At 35.9% G+C, this 8,716-nt stretch overlaps 2 pseudogenes; both read left to right on the forward strand.

Annotated features, from left to right (window-relative positions):
* The first annotated feature begins 2,487 nt into the window (after positions 1-2,487).
* LOC105307147 lies at positions 2,488-8,487 on the forward strand (annotated as a pseudogene).
* A 70-nt stretch (positions 8,488-8,557) lies between these two features.
* Positions 8,558-8,676, forward strand: LOC111732675 (annotated as a pseudogene).
* The last annotated feature ends 40 nt before the right edge of the window (positions 8,677-8,716 follow it).

Here is an 8,716-nt window from a genome sequence, read left to right on the forward strand (position 1 = left end):
TATATATATATAATATTAGAAATAAATCATGGAAGATTATAGCTAAAAATTAAGGATCAATTTGTAACAACTTTGAAAACTTTCTTGGGATGAAATTCTTATGTTATAACATGTGAAGACAACCATTAGTTTTTTATACATTTAACTTTCATACACATCTGAATCTAAAATGCTATTAACTAGGAATCATTTCCCTTTAAAAATAATATAAGCTTCTCATCTAGTAGAAAGAGTACTCATTGCCTTTCCAATCTATCATTTGAGAAGAGAAGATTCCGGTTGTTGCTATTCTGTTTTGTGAGTTTTCAGAAATGTATTACAGCAAAGAAAGAGTGTTTCTGATGCTCTAGGAGACTATTTTGACCCTTTGCTCACAAGCACTGAATCCAAGTGTTTGCAGGTGCTTCTAAGCATCTTGTATGGCCTATGCAGTATATCTGGGTTTTTCCAAGGGTAGGAAGGTTTAGACCTTTGAAATTTGGCAAGTAACAATCCCTACATGACACCATATTTTAAAAGAGATGAAGAGTATTTTTCAGATTATGGTCCCAGGGTTACTGTTATTGTAACTGAAACCCTTGTCTACTGGGATAGAGCTGCTAGGCAAACACTTGGAAAATGTCTGACAGACTATGCAGATAAACATCTTACAGAATTTTGGATACAAGAATATGTGCAATATATGAAAGATAAAAGACCACATGGCCATAAAAGAATGCTTTTATAAACAGTATTTCAATGTCTTATGGATTTTCCACTTTTTATGCATGATAACAATATTTCATTATCACATGAAATCATTTCTTCTTGGGCCTTAATTCAGACCATGGGTGTTTCTTCTTCAACCAATAAGAAGATGACCTTATTCCTGTTACTAGACTTGGCTGAAAAGTGTGATAGTCCCCTATTGGTGTATAAAAAGGTGTTCCTATATTATGATCCATATTCTGCAGTATTAGAAAACACTTCAAAATGTTGTTTCAGATATGTTCATTATTTTCTTATTGTTAATTCTTCATCCACTGTATTCCTTGTGGGTAACTTTTCCTGTTGATTCTGTGACTATAAGAGCAATGAGTTTCTGGGTGTTCTGGAACATCAATCTTGATTCCATATCCATGATTAGAAGGTTTTCTTTCTGTTTTTCTGCACACATATCTAAAGCATTCGTTTCCAGTTCTAAGCCTTCAGGAAACCAAAAAGCAACTGAGACATTGTATCTTCTAGGCTACCCAGTGTTACAAAGTGCTTCTTCAATAATAATAGGGATGTGTGTTTTCTCTGCAGCTAAAGTGTGCATCTTCAGGACATTTTTTTAAGATTATCTTTCTCGTTATGTTCTTTGGAGCTGCTCATGGCCTAATTTGTATTTCATTATTCTTAACTTTTTTCTAAGTTTTGCTTGAGTATCCAGTAGCAAACCAAAGACCAATTATAGAATTCCTGATAGCCCCAATGCAATCTGATAAAAATGCATGATTAAAAATCATCGATAAACTAAAAACAAAATCATGTTTCCTTGGCATAGAATTCTCATCTTATTTCATTCTTTTTTTTTAATAGTTTTTCTTTTTAAAAATCCACCCCCCAACTTCCACTCCTGACCTATGGATGTTGCCGTCTCCCCTTAAGAACTGGATCTGTGAAGGCGGGGCATCTCTTCCCATTTGCTCGCGGTGCACACCCAGGGCCTGGCGCACCCAGGACCTGGCACACCCAGGGGGCCTGGCGCACCCGGGCGGCCTTGTGCTCCCAGGGTATGGGCTGTGGCTCCACTGGGGCTCAAACCCAGGACTTTCTGCGTGTAAAGCAGATGTGCTAACCACTACTCTATGGAACCACCCCAGAAATTTCATCTTAATATGTTATTTAAAAGATCATGAGAAAAATTAGTCTTACATTAAAATATCTTTACTAAATTAGGAAGTGTTGTCATCTTTATTATGGTCTACACAATTAATATAAAATGTAACTTTCTAGTTATTTTTTCCTTCTATTTCATCGTTATAAGTTTATGCATGGAATTCAAGTAGTCTGTATATTATAGTATAAATAAAATACTATTTTAATTTACTTCTTCTATGCAGAAAAATGTGGGAAAAAGTACTAAGAGCAGACATCACTGCTTCATTCCCAACTCTATGGGAAACATGCTCAATATCTCATTAAGTAAAATAATTACCTGAAGATGTTTCACAGCTGTTTCTATCAGGTTGAGGAAGCTCCTTTCTATTCCTGGTTAGCTGAGATGTTTTATCATGAATGAGAATTGGATTGCATTATATAATTTTGTCTATCTCTTAAGATTCTCATGTCATTTTTCTATTTTAATCTGAATATGGCAATTTATGTTAAATGATTTTTTTTCATATGACACCAACCTTAATTCCTAGGGTGACTCATATTTGGTCATGTCATAATTTTATTTTCAAATATTTATCTTTTTGTTTTATTAATATCTTGTCAAATATCGTTGTTCCTATGGTCATGAGGGATATTGGTCTACAATTCCCCTTTCCTGGAATGTCTTTCTCAGATTTTGATATCAAAGTTACACTACCTTCAAGAAGTAAGCTCGTAAATAATCCTTCTTTTCTTTTTTTCTGAAATATATGATGCATGGTTAAAATCTTTCTTCATTTTTTCCTTAAATATTTGGTAGAATTCAACATTGAAGTTATCTGGGCATGATTTTTTTCTGGGAAGGTTTTCTATTTCAAATTCACTTTCTTTAAGGCCATTCAGATGTTTTGTTTTTTCTTGGGTCAGTTTTGGTATGTTTTATCTTACAAGGAATTTATCCGTTTTTCCAAGTGGCCAATTGATTAGTTTTTCATTATCATTTTGAAACTGCTAGTGATGTTCCCTATGCAATTCTTGATATTGGTCATTTGTATTATATCTCTTTTATTTCTTGATCAAGGGATTATTGATTTTATTATCTTTTTCCAAGAACCAAATTTTGGCTTTATTAATGTTCTCTGTCATTTCTCTATTAATTCATTGACTACTTGTCTTTATTTCTTGTTTTCTACTTTGAGTTTAATTTTCTCTTCATGTTTGTGCTTTTTCTGGTGGTGGGTTAAACCATTTATTTAAACCTTTATGCTTTTCTGAGAAAGCTTTCAATGCTATATATTTTTTAAAAAGTAGAGTTTTCACTATATCCACAAACTTTTAATGATGGGTGTTCATTATCATTCATTTCAAAATAAATTTCCGTTTCCCTTGTGATTTCTTCTTTCACCTTGGATTAAAAATACTTTATTTTTGTTTCCTTTTTAAAGACTATTTTAATTAAGCATGAAATCTGGGTTGAGAGGTTTATTTTCTCTCAGCACTTTAAAACTATATTTCCATTGTCTTCTTGATGCAGTGTTTGGCTTAGAATTTTGGGATACATTTTTCTTATAGGACCTTTTTTTCCCCCAGCAACTTATGAGATTTTCTCTTTATTACTGGTTTTCAGCCATTTGACTATAATATAGTAGTGTATGGTATGTTTCCTATTCAACTTTCTTGAGTATCTTAGAGCTCTAGAACCTGTTTGATATTTTCCGTCACATATGGAAATAATTAGCATTTATTTCCTCAAATCTTTTTTGGCCGTATTGTCTCTCCTCTCCTTCTTGTGTTCCAATTACAAATATGTTCTTGTTATTTTTAGTTGATTTATAAGATTTTAATATTTATCAAGTTTGCATTTTATCATGAATAAAGTTAAATTTGTTGACAACTTCAATAAACGCTTCTCTATAGCTTATAATTTAATGAAATTTTTTTTACCTATAATGAGATTCCTGATAAGCTCAGGAAAATTCTGATATGTGGAGGTTATAAATTATGCTTTCATGTAAGGAAATGTTTAAATATTTCAGTCAAAATAGGTTCATCATCATTGTCCTTTTTCATTTTGTTGATATTCATTCTTAGACAAATATTTTATAACAAAAACTCATTAAGTTCTTGCTCTTTCCGATTACTATGAAGGTTTCACCAAAACAAATGGAGATGTTGCAAAATCATAGGCCTTTTCCATTTCACTCCATTCAATACAGAATGTTAATTTATCCCCAAAATGGAAGCACATCAAAAAATTCTTCTCAAAAGTTATGAAAATACAAAGCAAAATTATAAATTTTCAAAATTAAACCAGGTACATTGTTTGAGTTCTCCTCATTTGATCTGTTCATTTCCTTCCTCACTTTTGTAGTGACAAAATCAATGGCTTTAGTCCTCATTTATATTTGTTCTAGATATTATATTGAAAATGAAATATTATTATTAATGATTGAATTAAAATAAGCCTAGATTGGTTTGATATAGCTCTGCTTTTTACTTTCAGCTTCTGCCATAGTTTTATCTAGTGATGTGGATGACACAAGTTCACTGAATAGAATTCTCACTTCAACATGAGATTAACTCTGAAAATCACTCACTGATTCACCATCTCTCTTCCTGATTCTTTACAAATTGCTTGGTTACTAACAATTTCCTTTTATTGGAAGTGAGTAATGCACTAAGTATAATGAAATGTGCTCAAACATGAGTGTATAGGAACAGCTATGCCGTCACTGGATTCTTTATTACTAAAGCTATGATAGCCAAATTAATAAATAAGACCCAAGCTTTCAGTGGCTTATCATAATGGAAGTAGATTTCTCATTCACGTAACAGTCACTGTAGATGTTCCCAGTCACTGAATAGTTATCTTGCCCATGGTGATTCAGAGAACCAATTTCCTGCCACCTTATGCTGCCACAATTCAAACGGGCACTTCCCTTGCCTTGTCCAGATTATGAATGGGACAGAGAATGTCTTAAATATCTTGGCCTGTAGGTCTCACATATCACTTCCGTGTATATTCTGTCATCAATACTGGTCACATAGACACATATGCAAGACTAAATGACTAGAAAATGTAGTCTTTGTTTGGACTGCCATGTTTCAATGTCATTTTCCTATTATGGAAAGGAAACAATTTTTGATTGACAGCAACTATCCATGTCATTGATTCTTAAACTCTTATATTACACTAAAATGGATCGATATTTAAATTTAGATAATTATAATCACAAAAAGGGAAAATCTATTATGATACAAAATCCAGGACTCATAAAATGAAATAATTAGTTAATTCAACTGAAAATATAAGCCATGGTAGCAGCAAAATGGGTGGGGGCTCATGACTCAAAATTTAAGAAAAAATAATTGTTTCCATCATTTCAAAATATAAATATTTCTTATCAATCAAGAAGAAAATCTCAACAGTCCAAAAGGAAAACTAGCAAAAGATATAAGGAGATAGCTCACCCATAAAGGAAATATGATGATTCTAAAAAGTAAATTGAAAAATAAAACCAAAATCAGACACCAACGGAAGAAGCCAAACACTTGTCTAACATTCTGGAATAGGCTGTAGCAAAACTGAAACTGATACATTGCAAATGAAGACGTAAATTAAAACAACCTCTAGAGATATTAATTTAACAATAATTCTAGAAATTTAAAAGGGGATATGCTTTGATGCAGTAAATTTACTTTTAGAAAATTCTCTCTCAGATACAGCACTTGTGCTCTAAATAAAGTCATGCATTCACTTAGCACTGCTTATAACAGCCAAACACTCTAAGCAACCCATAGACCTATCAATAAGGTTATGACTCATTAACCTATATTTTACCCATACATTGGGAAATTACGGAGGAGTTCAAGAGAATAAGATAAAAATATTTGTACATATTTTGATATGCCTGTAGAAGCATAGAGTTTAAAGAATAAACACTCACTTTTGAACATTTTCTTTAAGAGGAGGAATGGGATAGAAGGAAGGTTCAGGGTTGGGTTTAGGGTTTTTTTTTTTTTCTTCACTTTTCGTTCTCTGTAATTACTTCTAATGTTTTACAAAGAAAATGTGTGTGTGTGCTATTTCTGTAGTTAAAAAAAATTATCTTTTTATTATTTTTTGGCTCCTATTGTTCAAAAATACCTATGTCAAAACACAAGGTGAACAACTGCTAAAGGATCAGATACTTGAGAGATCACACATGATAAAGATATAGACTTATAAAAGTTGTTTATAAAGGACACGAAAAAGAAAGCTACAACCTACAAGCAAGAGAAACTCTGATGAGGGACAATAATTTGACTTACAGAGACTCCACATCATAATATTCAGAATGTCTAGTTTTCAATGAAAAATTAAAAATCATGCAAAAAAAGTTTGGCCCATTCACAGAAAATTTAAATTTAACAGACATTGTCTCTGAGGAAGCACACAGATTGTAATTACTAGACAAAGATGTTAAATCACCTATCTCAAAATGCTAAAGTAGTTCAATGATGCTGGAAGAATGATGTGTGAACAAATAGAAAATATCAGTAAGCAATCATAACTTATAAATCAAGGAACTAAACAAATTCTAGCGCTGAGTACAATAATTAAAATAAAAAAACAGAGCAAAGAATCAGAAAACTGTAAAACAGGTCCCCTGAACTTATTGTTTGAAGAAGAGAAAAGCAAAAGAATGAAGTAAATAAACAGAGCCAAACAGATCAACCAAATCAACATACAATGGGAATCCCAGAAGGAAAGAAAGACAAAAAAGAGCAAAGAGAATATTTAAAGAAATAAAGCTGAAAACTTGGCAGATTTGGTGAAAGACACAAATTTATGCATTCAAGAAACTTAATGGAGAGATCCGGCGATCATCAGAAAAGCCTCCAATGGTCCTAGCTCAGCCAAGAAGTCAGGGGACCATACAGTCTGAGGGAGCAGAGAAGCAAGGAGGAAGAAGGCTCTGAGGCTCCCCTGCCCTAACGTCTCACTCACATTTCCCACTACTTGCTGAGTGCCCACACCAGAGACATAGCAGTGTTCCCACGGCCCATACCCACCACTTCCTTCCTCGCCTCAGCCTGCCACCAGTCTGCACTGTCGTAGCTGCCCAGCATACTGCTGTGACGTCCATTAGGTCTGTGTCCTTCTCCTCCCACTGCAGGATGTTCAGCGGCACAGGCACTGCCAGCTTGCCAAGCTCCACCTGGAGCTACAAGATCACGTCCACCGGCATCAACAGCCTGGGCAATATGCTGTGCCCCAGCACCAGCCACAATTCTACACCTTGTCCCCCCGGGGATATGTTCACAACATGCTACTTGCACTTCTCGGCTGTGCGCCTGTGGAGCAGTGTCCCAGCTTGTGGCTGCTGCAGGACTCGGTGGACTTCTTGCTGGCAGATGCCATCAACACCAAGTCAAGAACACCTTCACCAAGGAGAAGGCAGAGCTACAGGAGCTGAATGACCGCTTCCCCAAATCCATCGACAAGCAGCAGAACAAGATCCTGCTCACCAAGCTCCAGCAGCTCAAGGGCCAGGACAAGTCATGCCTGGGGAGGAGATACGGCAGCTGTACCAGCAGGTAGACCAGCTCACCAAGCACAAGGCCCACGTGGAGGTGGAGCCCAGCAGCCTGGCCAAAGACACCATGTGGCTCGGGGGAAGTTGCAGGAGAAGATGCCTCAGAGAGAAGAAGGAGAGAACACCATACAGTCCTTGAGAAAGGATGTCAACAGTGCTTTTTTGGCATGTCTTGACCTTGAGCGTAAAGTGGAATCCTTGCAAGAAGAGATTGCCTTTTCGAAGAAACCCTATGATCAGAAATCCAAGAGCTGCAGGCCCAGATTCAGGAACAGTATGTCTAAATTGATGTGGGTGTTTCCAAGCTTGACCTCATGGCTGCCCTGCCTGATGTACGAAGTATGAAATCTTGGCTTCCAAGAACCTTCAGGAGGCTGAGGAATTATACAAGTTCAAGTTTGCTGACCTCTCCGAGACTGCTAACTGGAACAGTGATGCCCTGCACCAGGTGAAACAGGAGCCAAATGAGTGCCAGAGAGAGGTGCACTCCCTCACCTGAGAAGTGGATGCACTTAAAGGAACTAACAAGTCCTTGGACGCCAGATGCGTGAACTGGAAGAGGACTTTGCTGTTGAAGCTGCTGACAACCAAGACAATACAGGCTGCCAGCAGGCTGAGATTCAGAACATGAAGGAAGAAATGGCTTGTCACCTTCATGAATACCAAGACCTCCTGAATGTTAAGATGGCTCTTGATTGTTTAGATTGCCACCTACAGAAAGCTGCCTAAAGGAGAGGAGGGCAGAATTGCTCTGTCTCTTCCAGCCTTTTCTCTTCTGAGTTCACTCTCTCTGGTTGACACCCACGCAAAAAGGACACTTGTGATTAAGACTGTTGAAACTAGAGATGGACAGGTTATCAGTGAAACTTCTCAGCATCACAATGATCTGAAAGAAAAATTACACACACTCGGTGCAGCAATATATTACCAGCAAGAATAAAAAAGAAATCTATATCTTAAAAAAATGGCTTTCAAATGTCTTTCTGCAGTGTTTCAGGAACACAAGTTAGATTTGGAATAGAATAAGCTCTAGTTCTTAAGAACCAACGCCTTTAAAAGATTTAGAGAAAAGTTTACAACATAATCTAGTTTATTAAGAAGACTTGTGCTACAATACTTTTAAAAAAAAATTCTTGGTCTACGACCATGCCACCCCGAACAAGCCTGATCCTGTCTGATCTCAGAAGCTAAACAAGGTCGGGCCTCGTTAGTACTTGGATGGGAGGCCACCTAGGAAGACCAAGTGCTGTAAACGTATAAAATAAAAATAAAAAATAAGGGATTGTAAACTACAA

Source organism: Pteropus vampyrus, unplaced genomic scaffold (assembly GCF_000151845.1).
Source record: "Pteropus vampyrus isolate Shadow unplaced genomic scaffold, Pvam_2.0 Scaffold481, whole genome shotgun sequence".
NCBI lineage: Eukaryota > Metazoa > Chordata > Mammalia > Chiroptera > Pteropodidae > Pteropus > Pteropus vampyrus.